This window comes from Sinocyclocheilus grahami, unplaced genomic scaffold (genome assembly GCF_001515645.1).
Source record: "Sinocyclocheilus grahami isolate Dianchi unplaced genomic scaffold, SAMN03320097.WGS_v1.1 scaffold57.1, whole genome shotgun sequence".
Classification (NCBI taxonomy): domain Eukaryota; kingdom Metazoa; phylum Chordata; class Actinopteri; order Cypriniformes; family Cyprinidae; genus Sinocyclocheilus; species Sinocyclocheilus grahami.
Window position 1 is genome coordinate 3,370,403 of NW_015505236.1, and position 21,670 is coordinate 3,392,072.

At 37.4% G+C, this 21,670-nt stretch overlaps 1 protein-coding gene across 1 annotated transcript in view; it reads right to left on the minus strand.

The window, feature by feature from the left end:
• The window catches only part of LOC107584198 (poly(rC)-binding protein 3-like), a 51,221-nt gene extending 35,244 nt beyond the window's left edge, over nucleotides 1-15,977 (minus strand). Inside the window, exons 1-3 of the mRNA XM_016270703.1 lie at nucleotides 15,906-15,977; nucleotides 15,691-15,800; nucleotides 15,232-15,372 (exon numbers count right to left, since the gene is read on the minus strand). The gene's annotated coding sequence lies outside the window, so the exon portion shown is untranslated. The remainder of the gene's footprint in view (nucleotides 1-15,231; nucleotides 15,373-15,690; nucleotides 15,801-15,905) is intronic.
• Nucleotides 15,978-21,670: the final 5,693 nt, after the last annotated feature.

Consider the following 21,670-nt stretch of genomic DNA (forward strand, 5'->3'; position numbering starts at 1 on the left):
CCCCGCCCGATCCTGCCTCCTCCACCGCTGTTGTCTGGCAGCCCCTCTGCTCGCCCTCAGCCCAACATCAATACGGTGCGAGCGCCGCAGGTCTGCCAACCTCCAGCGTCACCATGGCTGGAGAATCCCTCACCTCCACCTCCAGCCTCTGAGGCCTGAACTCCGCCTCGGCCCGTAGACCCAGCGGCTCCACCTCGGCTCCTAGCTCCCTCACCTCCACCATCACCCATCGATCCACCAGCTCCACCGAGCTCCTTCCTCCCATCAGCTCCACCTTGGTCCTCAGTCGCTACGGATCTCCGCCTCGGTCACTAGAGCCCTCAGCTCCACCCTGGCCCCCCGGATCCTCTGCATCCCCCTGGCTCGCTGGCTCTCCGTCTCCGCCTCGGGCTCCTCCGCCGCCATTGGTCAGCCCCCTGGAGTCGGTGGTCATTCCTCCTCCATGGTTCCTCCCTCCGTCGGCTTCACCATGGGCCACTGTGATGGCTGTGGCCTGGGTCCAGCTTGGCTCCTCCTGCTCCAAGCCCCTCCTGTCTCCTCCCCGGCTCCTCCCTCCTTCGTCGCCTCCCTGGTCTCTGTCTGTTGGCCCCCTCCCGGGTGTCCGTCCTCCTCCTGAGCCTCCTCCCAAGCTCCCACCTATGCCTCCCTCTGTTGCCTACGGTGCGAGGACGTACCTTCCGGGAGGGGGCGAAATGTCAGGATTGGACCTGTTTTGTCATGTGTTTCAGTTCCTGTTTTGCCTTATTTGGTCTTGCTCCTGTCCTTGTTTAGTTTGATTATTAATTGATTCCCCGCACCTGTCTGTTCCTCATTATCCAGTCCTTATAAGCCCCAGTCTGTTTGTATTTGTCGGTTCTACTTGTTGTCTACGTGTGTTGGCTCAAGCTCTTATTGTGGATTATCCTCTGTGTTTCCTTGATTAAAGACTGTTCTCGTTTACTCGTGCCTCCAGCGTGTTCCCTCAACAGCGTAACGTGACAAAAACAGTAAGTTATAAAATGTATAATTCTACTAAATATTTTTTTGTATAAAAACATATAAAACACATCTCTTCCATCTTTATTTGACCCTCTAACTCTAGCACTCTCTATTCTAATTCTATACTTTATAATAAAAAAGAGAACTTGCCCCTTTTAGACTTGCACTCTATTTACTAACTGCTTGTTTTTCTTTCTTTTTTTTAAACTAACACTTGCTTCTCTAATCTTTTTGCATTCTATCTATTTGTTTTCTTTTTATTTATTATACAATTATATTTCTGACTTCTGATTAACAAATGCAAAAAGGCCTCTAACACTAGCTTGCTTTATTCTTTTTCTATTCTATCTGTTTTCTTTTTATTTATTATATAGTTTTTAAAAAACTTGCTACGTGTACTGCATTAAGCTAACTGAGACTTGTTATATCACTTGCATATCATTGGTGTTTTGTTGATTTTGATTGCTTTCATTGTCCTTATTTGTAAGTCGCTTTGGAGAAAAGCGTCTGCTAAATGTCAAAATGTAAATATGGTAACACTTTACTTTAGGGTCTCTTAACTATAGCTTATTAGCATGCATATTACTAGAATATTAGCCATTTATTAGTAGTAATTAAGCACATATTAATGCCTTATTCTACATTACCTTATTCTACATCCCTAATCCTACCCAATACCTAAACTTAACAACAACCTTACTAACTATTAAGCAGCAAATTAGGAATTTATTGAGGGAAAATTCGTAGTTAATAGTGAATAATTGTTCCCTATTCTAAAGTGTTACCGTAAATATATATATATACACATATAGTAAATATAGAGCAATCACACCTTTTGATACAGATCAAGTAATTTGCCCAATCAAAATCTTTGATGAGAAACGTGTTGATTAAAATGACCAGTCATCCAAATATTGATTCCCTAAACATACAGTGCAAGTACACTGTGTTAATGCCAAATGATAACACAGGATTTCACTGTAAAAAAAATTTTTGATTTTCTGGCACAAGTGTTCCCCGTGGGCATGCGGCATCACCAGTGCTGGGGTCTCTATGGCTGGGCGTTGTGTTATGAGGGAGGTGCATGAACACTCTTATGTGAACAACTCTAGAGGAGCCTTTTGTTGCAGTACGCGTGTCTGCAGGGGCACCCTCCCCTACTCAGCCTGACAGGCGCTTCGAAAACTGTCAGCCCTAATCAGTCGTTCTTGCCTGGATCTCAACCCAAATTATAATCAAGAGCTCAGTCACCCAGCAATGCCAATGCAAGATCAAGCAAAACCGATCTGAGAGCCGGGATAAAGGTACCAAAGACCCATGCTACGCTAACGGCCTACTAATCGAAAGTGCCGAAATGCTAAATGGAGACACCTCTGGTCATCTCCAAGCATCACAGTGAAAACCATTTCTGAAATCACCAACATGCTTGTAGAAAGCTCAATATGGATTTAACCCTGCATCTTTAGACACTTTCAAAACCATTTAAGTGCATATCTGCACATAAACTGCATTACCGACTCATTCAACCCTTGTATGAGAAAATTCCATCAATTCATTAGACATGTAGGGAAGATGGCATCACGGCAATATAACCCTACAAATTTAAACTCTCAAGTTGAAGCACTCTCAGGTTCAGAACCAAACAAAAAACTATTTGTTCTGTTCATAGATAAGTCTACTAAAAAGCTAGTAATGGGTGGACTCCGTACCAACAGTTTTTAAGACAAAATCTCTTCCGCTTCATTGTGACAGATAAAGAACCCATGATGTTAATTGAAGTAACGACGACGAACAAAATTGTGTACCTCTCTAGAAGAATTAATCAGAAGGCAGAGTAGCATTTAATGTTACGAACTGCCATCAAGGTTGGAATCACAACTGAGACTGACACACAAGTCACAATCCTTCACGCCATACTGTCTGCGGCATACAGACTACTGTCGAACGATATACGGATATAGCAAAAAACGCCACAACCTACAGCAATTAAAGCAAATCAGCTCAAAATATCACAAGCTACACCATAACAACATATACTTGTTTCAAGATTTCTCTTTAGATGTAAATGCTATTTAATTGAATGTTAACTGGTCTATGTACAGTATAAACTATATATTGTGCAAAACTCCTAGCATTAGGATACTTTGGCAAAAAGAATGATTCCAATGAATGAATCCAGGGGAACGTCATCCATAAAGACATCATAAGGTAAATTTTTCAGTTAACTGACAAAAAGAATGCCATTTCTTATGACCAATCATAACTGACCAGGCCACAATGCTATATTAAAACATATGTTAAAAATAACATTTGAAAACATAAAAAGATTTACCTTCACAGAGCTCCTAACCGATGGCCACCAATACTGATTTTCGGAAAGGACTGAAATTAAAAACCACAGAGGGAAAATTATTTCTCCAGCGATGTCTTGCTCAACCCCAACGGAACGGCACCATTTGATTGGTCCTTGTATGAGGTCATGTGGGTGAGGCGCTGGACACGTGATCCCTCACCGGATACAATGCGCAAAAAAATTGCCTAAATCCAAATTTCACTGCAGCAAGTCCCTTGTTTGTCGACACATTATCAATGCTTGGGCTGAGGTAAAGGTTTTTGAGGCTAGAGGAGTCCCAGTACGCTCAGTGAGCAGCCCCAGGGGTATTGGGGGCGGAATCAGCACCCAAGTCTCCAGCCGTCTGGGTAACTCCAGCGGACGACACATCAACGAAGCTGTACCCACCACTGTGCATGCCCATTCCTGCAGTCTGGTCTAGCCCAGGGTGCCTGGTCACCATCTGTAGACTCTTACATCAGTTACTTCTGTCATTACACTGAATTTGTCTGTTGTGACATTTAAGATTCAACCTTCACATGCTTCTATGCCCCTTCTACCTATCCCTCATCCCACTCCGTCCCTGTTTTTCTGAGCTGAAAGACGTACAGCATGAAGAATAAAAACAGGAGAACAGACATGGCCTGAAAACCAGGAGGTTTAAGCCGGGTGAGGGGTGGCTTTCTATCAACATCACAATATCTGACAGTCCTTGTGTCTACCAGCCATTTTAATCTGGCAGAGTGAGGAATTATGGGGAGCTCTGCCAGCTCAATCTGGATTACGAACCCCTGGCTAATTCGCTTCAGTTGACCAGCAGAATACAAATTAATCATGAATCACTGAGGTTAAAACCCTAGAATCATGACAAAATAATTTTTACTCAGCCAAATATCTCAATGCCTTTGATAGAGGCTTTTTGAAATACGCAATTTTAGAGGTATAAGACTTAAAGTACAGCATGCCAACAATTGAGAATGTAGGTATTCTTGTGCTTAAGATCAAACTAAGACATCAACTCGAAAGCGTCCAACTTTGAGACCAATCGAATGGGTGCTTCTTTAGTTCTCCACTGAGGTAAATTCAATCCAGTCACTGAAGGCAACAGAAACACTAATTCAAAGAGATAAATGTTCAAACAAACATTCACAAAGGGAAAGAAACTTCCAGTGATTCCTGTGAAGAATTGCAAAACCAAATCATAAACCCAAGATATATGTTCTTAGTAGCTTATCTAGCATCCTTACCAGTTAGAGGGAAGTTCTCTAGGTTGAGTAAGGACCAGAGTTGGAAGACAGTAGGTACAATAAGAGGAACGTGAATGTGCCTAGTCCTATAAGTAAACTTGAACAATGCCCCCAGCAAGGTCAAAAGGCAGGGTGGGGTGGGGAGGCACAGTTGAGTTGTTTGGGAACAGCAATGGATCCATCGTACACCCGTCAATTGAGCAAGCTAATAGGCCCTGACGAGCATGAAGGAGACAACAATCAGAATTTGAAAGGCTAAAGGTCACCTGATCTCATAGAAAACACAATGAAAATTCTGTACAAAACATCAAATCAGTCTCTTGTTCTTCAAAGTACCATGTGTCTAACAGAGCTCTGCACAAGCAATTCCTGGATTGATCAGTTTAACTTTGTCTGTAAGCCCTAATTGAGCCACAAGCCTGCAGGGTTTAATTAAGCAGCTCATTACTAACTGCATGACATGAGGGCTGCTGTACTGGCTCAGTGCCTTGCTTCGAGAGACCTGAAAAATCCATAAATCGCTGAGCGTAGAGGGAACGTGCAAATGCCTATGTCAGTAACCCATGATAGCGGCCTCTTATTTTATGCACTCAAGCAAAATCTCTTTCCACTCAGATCCTCAAAAAGAGTTCTTCAGGACATTCTTAGTGATAATGTGAGGTCCTTTTGACACTGGAAAGAAAGGTTCTTACCCCAATGTCTTAAAAATCTTGAGGTCAGCATGAGAATGGTTCTTCCTTTCTAAGAGAAAGTGGATGCTTAAGACTCAGTGCCCTGGAGGTTTAGAGGAATTCTGTAGTTTAAGTGTATCCCTTGGCCATACCTTCACACACAGGCTGAGGATAAGTGGAAAATTCTGTTGCCTCAGGTCTCGATCACACAGCTGCGGACTGGCTTTTGTCCCTGCTCTAAAAGCCTTTACGCCACCCCTCTCACACAGGCCTAGCTAGAGTCGGTAATGGAAAATTTCGTCTGACCCTCCATTTGGTTGCAGTGAGAGCTTTCAATAATGGGACACCCCTGCAGCTAAAACCAATAGCTTCTGACATCAATTTCAAACGGAACATTCAGGGTGGAACTGTCAACTTTATGCTGCATAAACAACCTTGTTAATTCACAGATGTAAAACATGCAAGGCCATGTAATGTACAAAACATAATACTTTGCATAAAGGAGAAATATACATGTGTGCTACATCACTGATATAGTGAATAACTGTTATTAAAAGAATAGTTCAACAAATAAAAAATGAAAATTCTTTCATCATTTACTCACTTTCAAGCTGTTAGGTTATAGCTGTTATAAACCTGTGTGACTGACTTTCTTCTGTGGAACACAAAATGTAAAATTTTAAAGAATATTTGATATATTAAAAAGTATCCATTCACAAATGTTTATGTGTGTCTAAAGAGACCACTGATGTCAAACAGGCACCATATTTGTTTTGAGAACTAGGGCAGGATTTTCATAAATAACAAATTAACTTTGGTGTGTTTGTCATTTAGACCACTTTTATGATACTTTAATGGTGGTTTTATACCTATTCACTTTTGTTATGTGGGAAAAAAGTAGCAGGTTACTCTTCAAAAATTCAACTTGTGTGTACCACTGAAGAAAGTAAGACAAGAAAGCATGTCAAAGCAAGTACTTTAGAGTGACATTTGTGTGAATTAATGACAACATAATTTTTATGTTTGGGAAAACTATTCCTTTGTGGGACTCTTTCATTATTTCCTTAAACTCAAGCACAAAAACATCAAAGCCAGGCTTGGAGAGAGACATTTCTCAAACCCTTTTGTTTACGAATACTTCAAGGTATTTTTCCTATAATGTGGATATGAATGCAACGTAAAATGCATTTGTGTATTTATGCAACTTCCCTTCCGACTTGTCCATGTGTCCCTTTCTTGCTCTGTCTCATGAGAGAAAGGTTTCTCATATTCCTATCAAGAATCACAAACCAAGCAACACACAAAACAAACAGAAACGAACGTGTTTTTGAATAGGTCATATTTTTGACCACACCGACTTTCATAGTATGGGTGAAAACAGTTGAAACATTCTTCAGAATATCTTCCTTTGTGTTCCACAGAACACAATTTAAACAGTTATGTCAGTTAAAAGATGTCAGTTAAACATCTTTGGAACAACAAGAGGATGAGAAAATGATGAACATTTTCACTTCTGGGTGAATCTTTTTAACACTGCTGAAATCTAACAACAAAGAGGAGATGACAACAGCTTCCCTATGTTATAAACATTTATTCTGTGCATGTAAAGTTTTGAATTTAGCATAAAGACTTGCAAAGATGACATGCAAAGACGAAACCTTGAATCTATCGTGGATGCATAGCAAGAAATGCACAGAATGCAAGCTGCTCTCCAAAGGCAGTTTATTCAGAGACAAGCAGCAACAAGAATGAATGCAAACACAGGCATATGTGCGTTGCATGGTGTTACTTCTGTTTGCTTTTTTATTGTATTTTTATTTTATATATAATGTAACAAAATATGTCTATTTCTAATAAATACTGTTGTTTTGAACTTTCAGATCATTGAAGAATATTAAAATAAATATTAAAGAAACACAACTGTTTTCAACAGCGATAATAAAATATTTATTAAGCACCAAATCAGCATATTAGAATCATTTCCGAAGGATCATGTGACACTGAAGACTGGAGTAATGATGCTGAAAATTCAGCTTTGCCATCAAAGGAATAAATGACATTTAAAAATCTATATTAAAAAAAGAACATGCAAGAAACAGGATTAAGAGTGAAAAGGAAAAAAGAATGTGACAGATTTTGCTCTGTGTTACGGCACTTCTAAAAAGAATACAGGAAATCATTTCTGGGGAAACAGTTTTAGAAAGCTTTCATTTAAGAAGCAGGAGTAAATATTTTGACTGAAATTAATAATATAAATGCAAAAGCAGAAGTCAATCGCATAGAAGTGTAATGCAAAATTATAATTTGGTGCTGAGATATTCAGCTATTGTGAATCAGAAGGAAACAGGCAGTGAATATTAATGTAGTCCATCCTCCAAAATAAATATTAAAGAAACACAACTGTTTTCAACAGCGATAATAAAATATTTATTAAGCACCAAATCAGCATATTAGAATCATTTCCGAAGGATCATGTGACACTGAAGACTGGAGTAATGATGCTGAAAATTCAGCTTTGCCATCAAAGGAATAAATGACATTTAAAAATCTATATTAAAAAAAGAACATGCAAGAAACAGGATTAAGAGTGAAAAGGAAAAAAGAATGTGACAGATTTTGCTCTGTGTTACGGCACTTCTAAAAAGAATACAGGAAATAATTTCTGGGGAAACAGTTTTAGAAAGCTTTCATTTAAGAAGCAGGAGTAAATATTTTGACTGAAATTAATAATATAAATGCAAAAGCAGAAGTCAATCGCATAGAAGTGTAATGCAAAATTATAATTTGGTGCTGAGATATTCAGCTATTGTGAATCAGAAGGAAACAGGCAGTGAATATTAATGTAGTCCATCCTCCACTAATGTCTGTTCAGGTCAGCTTGGCAGCACCCTACATGGCTCAGCCTTCCTTTAAGCAATGCTTCACGATCCTTCAAACAGCGCCAGTGATTCAGAGAGACCTCTTAGTCTTCTGGGGCTTTCCTTCCTTGCTGTCTTATGCTATATTTTCCTGCATGCACCCTCTGATCCAGAATACAGAGGCTAAACACTATGGCTCATGTGGCCAGGCGCCGAGACCCAGTGACACAGGACTGAAGTGGCAGAGGAAGATGTCACAGCAACTCGCTGATAAAGTTCTCCCAATGTTCTCTTGCCAAACTCTCTCTCCTCATAACCACTTCAGGCTACTCTTTAGAGCATGTATGACTCCTACTGTCTATGCTGGCAATGTTAACACACAATACAGAAAAACAACTGGTGAGCCAAAGTCAAACATCTTTTACAACGGTCGGTCGGACATAAAGTCTATATTGCTATCTGACAAAAAAGGACAATAAAATTGAGACTGCAATGCCAGCAAGTAATTGCAAAGGCCTGTAGAACAAGTCTAAATAAATCAGCATGCATTTATCAGTGTCTGGACATTTTTCTCAGGGGAGTTGTGAGTAAGATATCATCCACACTTTCTGTTGAGAAGACAAAAATGATTTTTTTTTTAAACTTTAAGGAACAAGTTGTTGACTCTCAATTTATTTATTTTTTAATCTAGAAATGAGGTTGTCTGTTGCATGTTACAGATATCATGTGAAGATTAATGTTGCAGATATGTTCAAAACATAAAAAGGTAATTGTAAGCTAATTTAAGATAATAACCACAATGTGAAATATAAAGTCGCAATCACAAGAACGACATAACTGCTAAAAGAATAGAAATTCTGAAAAATAAACTCACAACTGTGAGATATTAAGTCACAATTACAAGAAAAAACACAATAATGAGAAAAAGTTATAATTCCGAGATGTAAACTCATAATTGTGAGATAAGTTGCAATTACAAGAAAAAGTCAAAATAATGAGAAATAAAGTTGCAATTCTGATATATAAACTCTTAACTGCAAAATATGAAGTCACAATTATGAGTAGTCACAACAATGAAAAATAAAGTTGTGATTCCAAGATAATATATTCAGAATTGTAAAATATGAGGTCGCAAAAACAAGAAACAGTCTAAATTTTGAAACCTCACTATATGAGATATTAAGTCACAATTATGAGGAAAAAGTCACAACTGCATTTTCATTTTTTTCCTCTTGAAGCATAAACAAGCTTGTTGTAGGGCAAATTATATCTGACAATGTATTGCTATGAAAAAGAGAGAAGTGTGAGATTATGAAAGAGTTGTTTTATTCTATTGGTCGCCCTGAATTGTTATTTTAAGTCATAACTTCTGTTCAAAACGTTTAACAAAGCTTAATATATGATGCTTATGTACAGTACCCCGGGTTGGGAATCACTGAAATATAAGACTGCGAAAAAAACTGTGCGGTAATATCTGAAAACAAAAGAGAGAGAGAGAGAAAAAAACTGAATGTAGTCATCTCACACTGCTGCTGGTAATAAATAGAGCTGTGTGTGCATATTTATGTATGCAATAACTGAATGTGTCAGGGAACACTGAAAAATATGCTTATATAAATAAGCTTGTGTAGTATGTATAGATCTATAAAATCAAAGACAAATGCCTGCCTTTGTTTTCTGGAGCACTGAGATGAGTGTGAGTGTGTGTGTGTGTGTGTGTGTGTGTGTGTGTGTGTGTGTGTGTGTGTGTGTGTGTGTGTGTGTGTGTGTGTGTGTGTGTGCGTTTAATGCCCTGCCTTAGAATCAGTCAGGCTGCATCAGCATCAAAGTGAATCATTAGTGGCAGAGGAAAGTATTGCAAAAGCAAGCTTGAACAGAAACAAACAATCCATGTTCTGTTGAAAAGCATTACCGTTTAACAAAATACATTCTGCTTAAGACCGGATCAATGCGGCAATCATTCCAGATTTCAAAAAAGCTAAGATGACAGGCAGGGGCGGTTCTGTGGGAGAAGTTTTGTGAGGCTGTTTAAATGATCAAATAAAGTGTTTTTCCTTTCACAGAATCCTTAAAACCTCCCACTTCCAGAGCTTTCAGGGACATGACTAGTCCCAGACTATTTTATTTAGATACATAAAGACTATTTGAAAGGTAATTCCTATTAGCCATTATTGCAATTACTTTATTTATCCTGACATTTCATGTCACTGTACACACCGTGTGCATTTGCAGACTGCTAAACCTCCTTATAAATGATCCACATCACATACTGAGTTTATCGTAGGTGCATTTCTTTTCTTAAAACAACCATGTCTTACCAAAACCATAATTAGTTATTGTACAACATTCAGATTTTCAATCGACAGGTATGCATTACTAAATTAAAGGGACAGTCCACCCAAAAATGAAAACTGTGTCATCATTTACTCATTCCTAATAATAATAATAATAATAATAATAATAATAAATAAATTATACATATAATATAATATATAAATACATTTAAAATAAATAAATACATTTTCAGTGGTAGAGCATTGCTTTAGCAGCACAAAAGGTCATGGGTTCGATTCCCAGGGAACACACATACTGGTAAAAAATGTATAACCTGAATGCACTGTAAGTCACTTTGGATAAAAGCGTCTGCTAATTGCATAAATTATTATTAAAATTATTATTCCAAACCTGTACTGTATGCATTTTTCCATACTATGGAAGTCAATGGGAGCTGAAACTGTTTGGTTTCACTCTCAGAAAAAAAGGTACAAAAGCAATCACTGGGGCAGTGCCTTTTCAAGAGGTACACTTTGGTACCTAAATGGTCCATTTTGGTACCTTGAAAGTACATATTAGTAGCTAAAGTGTACATCCCTAAAACGTACAAAAGTGTTCCTAACATATGAATATTTATTATGTAAAATACACAATAAATATACAAAAAATATTTTTATGTAAAACGTAATCGCCTTCTTGAAGGCAGAACTATCCCCAGTCTCCTCACTCCAGCTAAATTGTCTAGAGCATTCACAACCGACAGGAGGCTTTTACAAGACCTCACAGCTCTGAAATAAATGACACAGTGCATTAAAAAATGATGGTGAGTGTCTACGCTGTATGAGAAAGAACTACAACAATCGGCAGAAATATTATACAAGGCTCATCTTGATTTTCAATTTCAGTTGGCTGGCTCATTTTTCTGTACAATAGGTTACATCTCCAGATCTTGTGTGCAGACGTCCAAACAAGCTTTAAATTCCAATGAGCTAAAAACTGGCAGCAATATGTTTGCATGGTGGTGCTTTTCACATACCAAATCCACAAAGCAGAATTCATATCGGAAAGCAATTTCAAGTTTAGGTAAATATTGCAAGAGGGCATCTGACAGTGACACAGGGCTTGACAATAAGGATGGCCGAATGGCCTGGGGTCAGAGTGAGAGAGATTCGAGGCAGCTGATTGGACTGACTGTCACTTGCCTGATCAGACCAGAGCTGTTTTGACATTTGTTGATCTTTATCTTGTAAATTATAAATCAATTGTCCATCATACACCATAGGTTATCAGCACAAATGTATTGTGTGTGTGTGTGTGTGTGTGTGTGTGTGTGTATGTATATATTGTAGCGGATCAGCTCATGGGGAAATATGAATAATTAACCATAACTAGTTAACTAGTACTATTCATATTTTAGATCCACTGTAGATATTTAGCTGACCACTCAGGGTCAACCGTCTTGTCAATTCTAAGAACGAATTATTCATATTTCCTGTTGTGAGCTAAATTCGCTACAATATATATAATGTGTATATGTGAAATCATTGAAATAAAAAATAGATTCATTTTATTCATATGATTTTATACATGTACTGTATATATACACATTTCTCAATGTAAATTTGATATGTAATACACACACACTAAATATAAATAAATATGCACACTAATTAAAATACATGAATTATAAAATATCAAATATATTTTTTTCTGGCACATATAAAAATACATTGATAAAAAATAACTAACTTTTTTTTTTTTTTTGAAGTGTTGAAGTGTCAATTTGAAGTGTTCCCAATGTTACAAAATCTGAACCACCAGAAATCCTTACAGCTGAGCTCTGTAAGTACAGAAATAATCCTCGACCTCCAAGATGTAATATGATGTTTTTATGACCGGGCATGTTCATGCACCCTCTGTGCTGCGTTGAGTCATGAATCACTAAAAAACATTAAAAGTGAGCTATTGTAATGGCAATAATTAGGTCAATTTTCCATTCACATCATGAGCCAATTATAACATACTTTAGATTTAAAATGACTGCAAAAAGACTTTTACAATGGAGTCACACTATAAAAATCATGTGCCGGAGGAGTCACTGCACTGCACTCCGCTCATGCAAATGCATTCTGTAACTAGAAAAACAGTCATTGCAGTGAGCCTGAATGTATCGATTTGCGATGATGTTTACATAAGTTGCATGCATGGTCATTGGTGTCATGCTCTGCATAAATTAAGAGAAGTTCAATTAGTTACGAAATCTCTAGATGTGCATGCAAGCAAGAAAAAAAAATCATCCAAGCTCCCACAAACAAACACAAGTGAATATGCTCAAGCTGCGTACTATGAATACATGAATACTAAAGAATAACAAATTAGAGTCAAGACCACACAACACACCAGATGGAGTTAGTCTGAAACAGGAGTGAAATAGTCTATCATAAGTCAGGCTTTGACTGCACTGGAAACATTAACTATGACAAACAGGGGACTCCAGTCCCTGCTGAACTGATAATGGTGGCACTGAGATGTTAATAACAGTAATCTGCATGTGCCCTGCATTCACTCATCCCATAGTCACAGATGGGCTTGCCTTTAATGTGTGCCCAGATGACAAGAAAATCATTTAAGCCAAAATACCCGAAAAGTCAAAAGCATGCAGCCGAGACAGGAAGCACTCCAGCATGTTAACTACACACAAGCCTCTTCATCTATCCTCCCCAGACTGTGTACAATTTTTATGTCTTTTGCGCCATGTTTCTTATATCTTTTTCCCCAAGCAACCTTGACTTTCACAGAGAAACTTCATAAAAAAGGAGACGCTTTGAGACAGAAGAACATTTTGCTGCTGTCACTGACTGAGAAACAAACAGAGTTTATGGACATGTGGAGAGCTTGCTGTGAAACATTTTACACTGCTCTGTAGGTTAATTAGCATGAAACCTGTCAAGAACACATCAAGGTCATATTTCACATCAAATCAAAACAAACAAATAAATAAATTACTCCAGTATTTAGTGTCACATGATCCTTCAAAAATCATTCTAATATCCTGATTTGGTGCTCAAGAAATACTCATTATCAATGCTGAAAACAGTTCTGCTGCTTAATATTTTTAAAGGAAACCATGATATTGTTTGATGAACAGGAAGTACAGCATTTATTTGAAAAACAAATCTTTTGTAACACTGTAAAAACACTTTACTTTAGATCAATTAAATGTTTTCATGCTAAATACTAACCCAAAACTTATGAACAGTAGTGTATAAAAATATTTTGTCACCATTGAGAATGAACATAATCACTGTCACAATACAGAAATGAGATGTTGTGGGAAAATATGCTTAATTGCAGTATTATTTTACTTTGATAGAGAAAAAAACTACTGTATTACAGTAATGAATATTTAATGAGAATTACCATCTAGACACATTACGGCAGCTTACATATTATATAATTAAATTAAAATGTATATTAATATATTCTTAATTGTAATATTATTTAGTATTAATTATTGTTTTAATTATCTAACTACATTAAAATCAAGATACATACATACAGAATCAAGACATAAAATGAAAACACATTTCTTTTTTCCCTCAATAACTACTGAAGTTTCTAGAATCACAAAATTAATTGTGATAATTAATATACCTATATTAACATATATACCCATTTCCCAGTTTTTGTTAATAATATAGTTAAATGTAATATATAATTGAAGCCCCCCTACATAGCATAATATTAACAGAACTATATTACACTATGTAGGGGGGCATCAGGTCAAAAAAGGTTAAGAACCTCTGCATTATGGTAATGAGAATTCGGTGAGAAACTTGTGTTTAATTTAATAACTTAGTTCAGTTTAATGTCACAATCAAAAAGATCCCTGTGATTTTGGGGTGAAAAGTCATCTACACCTTATCTCTGTGTAGTACATACAATAGCTGTGTTATCATGAAAGGACATATGATTAGATTCGTTCACATGACGTGTCAGTGCTGGTTAAAATGGCTCTACTTTGAGTGCCTGTCTACTAACCAATCCAAAGCATTTCTCAGCATCTAAGCGAAGCCTGTCAGGATGAGCTCGCCATTACATCGTGACAAAGCGTCGGCATCCCCTTTCACCACCAACATGAGCCAACGTGTGGCACAAGCTCTCGAAGGTTCATGCAAGTTATTTTTAATGCACTATTCCGCAGTCCCTACACGGATCGCCCTTGAGCAAAAGCTGCCAATGTGGCAAAACTACTCTCAATGACAAAGGACAAAAACTCCCTTGAGAGTTCCCTCTGAGGTGTCTGAGAGAAGTCGGTGGGAAGGAAGTAACTTTGACGCAACATCATGCGCAGAGAGACGGCGGAAACCTCTGGACCTACTCATGGCGACAGATGCAAACATGCATCCTCAATTAATATTCATTATGATAGTTAGCCTAGTTTCTACGCCATTCGCTCAGTCAGAATCAACCAGGCCCTGAACTGCAAGCACAGTCAGCGAGAAAGTCTCGCGTCACACCGGCTAAATATATCTCAGTCAGAATTTCCCATACTACTGCAAATGACTCTCTCCTTCAGAAACATGCTCATAACATTCAATGGGGAAAAAATCAATCCATACGCTGTGCACTTTGAATTCAGCACAGAAATGAACCCACGCGCTTCAAGGTCTACAACACTCAGCGAAAGCTCCCAGCCGAATGGATGTTGATTCATCAATAGATTGCCAATGCAAAAGGTCATCCCATTTCCCATAATGGCATTTCCTGCTCAAAAATGGACAGTGGGCCTGAGAAGAACCTGCAAGAACCAGTTCAGCAAGATTAGAAGGATTAGAAGGGGTACTAAAGAAAAAGGGCACGGTACTCACCAGAGTTGCAGAAAATTGTGGATCTCAGGACATAAATGGAGAGATTGGACAGACGAAGAGGGTAAGAGAGCGCAGCTGTGTCGCTGTGCGGATCAGTTCATCAGCCTTTAGACTTCTTTCCAGGTTGATAACCGGCCCATTCTGCAGGTAAAAGGGCAAATCAAAACAACACACTGTGTCATCATGTCAGTTTATGCCACGTTTGTCAGTCACGCGAGGCTGCCATACGTTACACCTTCACCACATCTCTGTGTAGCGAAAGGGGGTTTGCCTCAAGAGCACGGGTGAAATCACACAAGCCATATGTGTGCTGATTTACTTATCGCATGGTTAACTGAATCGTTCATCAGGAACAAAAAAAAAGTGGCCAAAAACATCGGCTTCTATTTAATGTCAAACATTTCTGTGAATTTTTAACCAAAAAATATGTTTTGAGATTTATAAAATGGTGTCACTAACCAGAGAGGGATCCCAGAAGTCTCTTGGGTTTTCTCTTCCAGGTCATGTGACCACGTGCTGCCACACTTCCAGAAGACTTGAGCGAGTTCTGTCTGTCCAGTGTACCTCACCTTTTAAAAAGATGTAGAGGTGTGAGGAAACATTCAAAAATCCATGTATTTGCCGATTTCATTACAATTGAATGAAATCGATGCATTACCTGAGCAACTCCTTACCGTTTCTTTGTACAGGAGGTTTATTTTTAAATTTGTATTTAAAGGTTTTCTTCTGCTCTTCCAAACCAAGATTCTGCAAGAAAGACAGGGAAAAATGTTAGCATATTATTTTAAGTAATAACTAAATGTTGTTCAGTTCCATTCAATTGTGTCTTTAACAATACATATTTGACTTATTAAAATAAATATATTTTTAAAATATTTCTGGTAAAATATTATTTAAAAATATAATACATTGTAAACAGTGTCACATGTTATGTGAACTTTACATTGGTTTGAGCAGATGTTATATTTATCATGCCCTTGGGTGACTCAAAAAACAAGAGGGGCTTTATTTGGACATATTTCAGATTTGAAATTTTTCAAATCAAATATGCAGAAATTGGTATATTAAATTTAATACAAACAAATAAAAAATATTGTTTAGTATTATAATAATGCTTATATTATTGTATAATAGCATAGCCTGATCTCGAAGTTAATACTGTAATTTATAGAAATAAGTCCAGACATTACAACACAAGTTACAGGAGCTCAAAAGGCAATACATAACAGGAATGGTCTGTACTGATTGTTCCAGATTTTCATTCTATGTCTCACATAGAAAATTGCATAATATTAGCTTGCAGAAAAGTTTAGATTTTTTGATACATATTATTGTAATTATGATCATCTCTTACATCAGTGACTGGACTGCCAAATTCAGTCTTCAACTCTAAGCAATGAGAAATTCCTTCAAAAAGACAAGGAGACGTTTATCAGTAAATGAGCGTCTGTCTGTGTGAAAAGTGCTCCCTCTAATGTTCATCTTTTGCATTGTTTGACAAGACTGTGATGAATGTGTTCTCTTGCTCGGTGTGGCATAGTAGAGTTGATCAAATATCTATTGAAAAACTGAAAGCTCAGACTTAATTTTGATCGGATGAGCTGCCTTCAAACTGCTGTAAAATGTCATAAACGCACATTCTATATTAATTTATAATATATATTAATCAGAGTTTCTGTTTTATTACCACAGGATCAAACAACAGTATAACTAGTAAGATATATTCGGCCTGACAAGCCATGGTAGAGAAGGAAAGCCATTAAAATATCCCCTAAACAGTATGTCAAAAATGCTGAACCTTGGCCTGTCTCAGTGTACTGAAAAACAATCTGCAGTACTTAGGAAATACTGCCATCTACTGGCAAAATCAACTACTGACACCTCCTGTCAATCATTTTCCAGTTTGATGACCATTCTGGAAAAAGGGGGACATGAGGACGTCTCCACATGCAATGTGTTGGCAGAAGAAAATTGCCAAGTCTGGACTCAGCTGGTCCGAAAACCAATTTAGCCAATTTATTTAGGGGCTTCAAGCGGATACAGATAAAACACTTCGGCCTTCAGCCTGCGAGCAATTGTGCAAACCAGAAGTTAATCAGTTCCTCTAAAGGCGCTTACAATCTGATCTCCTGTTTGACATGGAGCCACTTCTGAGGGTCCCTGAGATTAAATTCTATAATGATGTAGACGAAATTCAGCACAAGGGCTCGACACACAAATCACACTGTATTAATGTTTAATGATCTTTAAAAGCTTATACTCCATTTTTTTCTCAGGGTCCCGCATCCCAGCATTTACAGATTATCACCTGACCCCTACTCAAGGACTGTCCCAATGCGATGGCAAACACACATCAGTGAGATTAAAGATCTCTGTTGTGATGGCGGTTACAGTGCTCAAAAGATCCATAAAACCGTCTCGGGTTACGCATGTAACCATGGTTCCCCGAGAGGGAACTCAACGCTGTGCCCCCTAGCAGGCTGCATTCCCCAATGTTCCCCCTAGGGGGCGCAGCATTGGATCCCTAGAAGGGGAACGTCTTGAGTTACATATGTAACCATGGTTCCCCTTCTAGGGAACGCAACGCTGCGCCCCCTAGCAGGCTGCATTCCCCAATGTTCCCCTTAGGGGGTGCAGCGTTGGGTCTCTAGAAGGGGAACGTCTTGGGTTACATATGTAACCATGGTTCCCCGAGAGGGAACGAGACGCTGCGCCCCCTAGAGGGCACATTGGTGAATGCAGCCTCCTAGGGGGCGCAGCGTTGAGTTCCCTAGAAGGGGAAACATAAGTTATCTCCTTATGACACACAGCCCAGAGAGCCAACCATATTCACGCTAGGCACGTGCACTAGTCCTCACCATCATCCAGGTACATATTTAACAAGGCCGCTGGACTCCTTTGTTAAATATCATGCACGGTGACTGAAGCAGAAATGATATTAAAAGAAACACATATGGCATACGTGTGTTTACATTTGCTTTTCCTAGTGGCGATATTTCCTATGAGCTGTCTTTATAATATATTTACAATTTTTCCAATGCTGTAGCAGTCACTCAAATCTTTTTTTCTACCATCAATGAAATATTAATAAGATCTAAACTATTTATATTGTGAGCATTAATAATGAATTACAGCCCTTTCAACATTGTGCTTCAAAACGTAATATCAAGCCTGAGAGGAAAGCAGATATTTTTCCATTTTCATTCAGCCGGGGGCTTATAAATTAAGAGGGTCCATGCTTTGCAACATATTGTAAAAGCATCAAATAAGTACATTTTTGTGGGCACTCAGTAGGCAATAAAGCCAAAGCAGCACAAAACAGCGCTATTGAAATGTGTTTAAGCATTTCATTACTTTCATTTACTAATAAATAAATGAATCAACTTGGAGACACTTCACTGGCTGTAAAATTGTAGAATCAAATGACATTTTCATGGAGACGTTAAAAGAGGGAAGATCTCCACAGGACCCTTAACTCTGTCATGGAAAGAATCAACTCACTTCTGCCGGTGTGCAATTTCATTAACACTTACATGCAGGCAGTCATTGATTTGCAAAGGAATCTCTCTGAAATGCAGGTCTAATCAATCAAACGTCTCCATTTATTTCAGTCGGGGCTGTCGCTTGAATTCACAGGTCCTCGGATGAAATTTTTATGGGTGGGCCAAAGGAGGTTTATAATACCTGGAGAAAGCTTTCAGTTAGCTTTCCCATTCATCTCAATGACAGATGTTTGGCTGGTGCAAGACCCCCCCGGAAGTATGCAATGAATGGCTGTCAACGGAAAAATATGTAGATACAGCATCTACTAATATAATAACCATTTTAATTATGTGTGATTATATGGTTAGTTGGGTATTATTATTTGCATTGTTGTACACCACCAGTTGAGAAATACTAAACTATACCATTTAGCAGTGGTTCTCAAATGGTTCTGCTACATTTCTGTAAAATTCAACATTAAATATTTAATTAAACATATTATTATTATTATTATTATTATTGAAGAATTTAAATAAAATATAATAAAATTATTAATATAAATTATATAAATATGTATATATAAATTGTTTTAAAGATATAAACTTAATACAAATATTTTAATATTTTGCACAATTCAACATTAAATATATGATGATGATAAAGAAACATCTAAATAATAATATAATTATCAATATACTGTAAATAATTTAAATATATCTGTATAGTTAGATTTTTAAGATATAAACAAAAAATATTTTATTTGTACAATTTAACTAATTTTCAACTTTTATGATTATGAGGATAATATATATATATATATATATATATATATATATATACATAAAATAAAATGATCATTATAAATAATTTCAATAGGATATCAGACCGAATCAGATAATCTAAGATTTGGTCAAAACATGGTTGAAACATGAGGAGCCGAATTCCACAGAGGCCCAAGACACAAGATGTCATAAATCAGATCCTAGCACTAGTCAGTCTGAAGCAAGCCTAACCAACTCTTTCACAGAACAGCTTTCAACATTAACACAAAAGGAACACACTGATCATAACAACTCAGTTACTTGTCAATTTTAGGGCAAGTAATCAAGATTAAATGGTCAGAGAGATGACAGCATGACCATCACGTGATAGTAACCACAATCACGAGCTCTTTGGATTGACTTCCCCCACCTCGACGACAGAGAACAGACTACAATTCATTATGAGAGACCTCTTAACCTCTGGTCTTCATACACTCAAATACATTCACAGAATGGCACAGAAACTGCCTTTCCATGCACCTAAATGACACTAAAAGGACTTGTGAGCAACTAATCATTTATATGCATAACTCCATATTATGTATGTAACCCACATGTGACTATCAAGTCTTAATCATTTATTGTGTATGTATTTTGAATAACTATTGAATAGCTTAAGGGTTCATATTCATGTTTAGTATGCGTGTGTTTGAATCTTCTTGCTTGAATTTCACATTTTCATTCTCTTAAACTAATTATTTCCTCACTTTCTCTCTTTCTGCAACTTGTGTGAATGTGTGTGCTTATATGTTAGATTCGTTTATATGTCTTAAATTTATCCAATAAAGCCTTATTTATATGGAAAAGAGAAGTATCTTGTGTTTTGTGCTTACAAGTTAATGTCTTAAAATGCCGATCTTGTTACTGTGCTAATTAATAGTGTTTTCACTATATTTTGGATATTAATATCCATTGCAGAATTGATGTTATGCGGCTCGTTCACTGACTCGCTGGCCGTCTCAGTGATCAGCCGTAAAACAGTGATTCTGTCCAAATTCCCTTTAAAATCTTAAATTATTCCCTTTGAGCTAAATTGACCTGTTTCCCTTACAATAGCAATATATAATTTATGATTTAAGATAAATATACATTTTTACATTTGTACATTAAATATTTAATTAAATATAGTATGAAGAAGTTACATATTTACATAATGTACACTTTTTTATATTAACATAAAAAAAAATTTAATAAAAAATTACATTTTATCAAATGTATATTATTCTTATATTTCCCTGCTCTCTGTGACACAGGCAAAACAGACCTTTGGCCCATTTTTGGATCTCGACCCACAAATAGAGAAATACTGCTGTAAAAGGCCTTAACGGACCCCCCTCGTCATAGCTTTCCCCCCAGATGACAGACCTGATTTAAACTAAAATAAAATAAGAAGAGAACATAAAATCCACACAGAGTCAAACAGGAAGAAAAATAGACAGTAAATAAGATGTTATTTTGATATATTACTGGATCAATTTCAATCACAGTATTTAGCTGACACAAAGCAACTTCTCAGTTGAACAATCATGTGATACCGGGACTATACATCAAGTGTAAATTCTCCCAGAAATATTACAATTGTTGCTAACTGTATGCCACCATGCAATGAAGAAAACACTGATGAAAGCGTTTTTTTTTACCAGCAATGAAAATAATGCGGACGTGATGTGTGAGACAGTTTGGCGGTTTGCTTTCTCATGACAAGATACTTTGAAAGTCAGTTTGAAAAGTTGAGCAAGGTTTAACAGCGAGCTGCAGTTTCAGCAGCCCGAGCACAGCTAATGGAGTCGACCAAGTGCGGAGGGATTACACAGGAACAAAACAAGTCAAGAAGCAGTAAGCATAATGTTAGGAGAACTGCTTATGTGTAGAAACAGTCTGACAGGGCTGTGAGAGGCTGTCACTTACACACAAACACCCAGCAAAGGAGCTTATCGAGGAACCTTTAAAAGCATTTAATCAACACCAGCTTGTATGACTGTGCCACCTTTTCTCATTCTATGCAGTACAAACCTGTTCAAAATGCAGATATTATTGCATAATCATGCCTTGAGTCACAAATATAGAATACAATACCACTACTATTCACACAAATGACTTTCTAGGTATTATAACTGTAAGATTCAGTAAAAAAA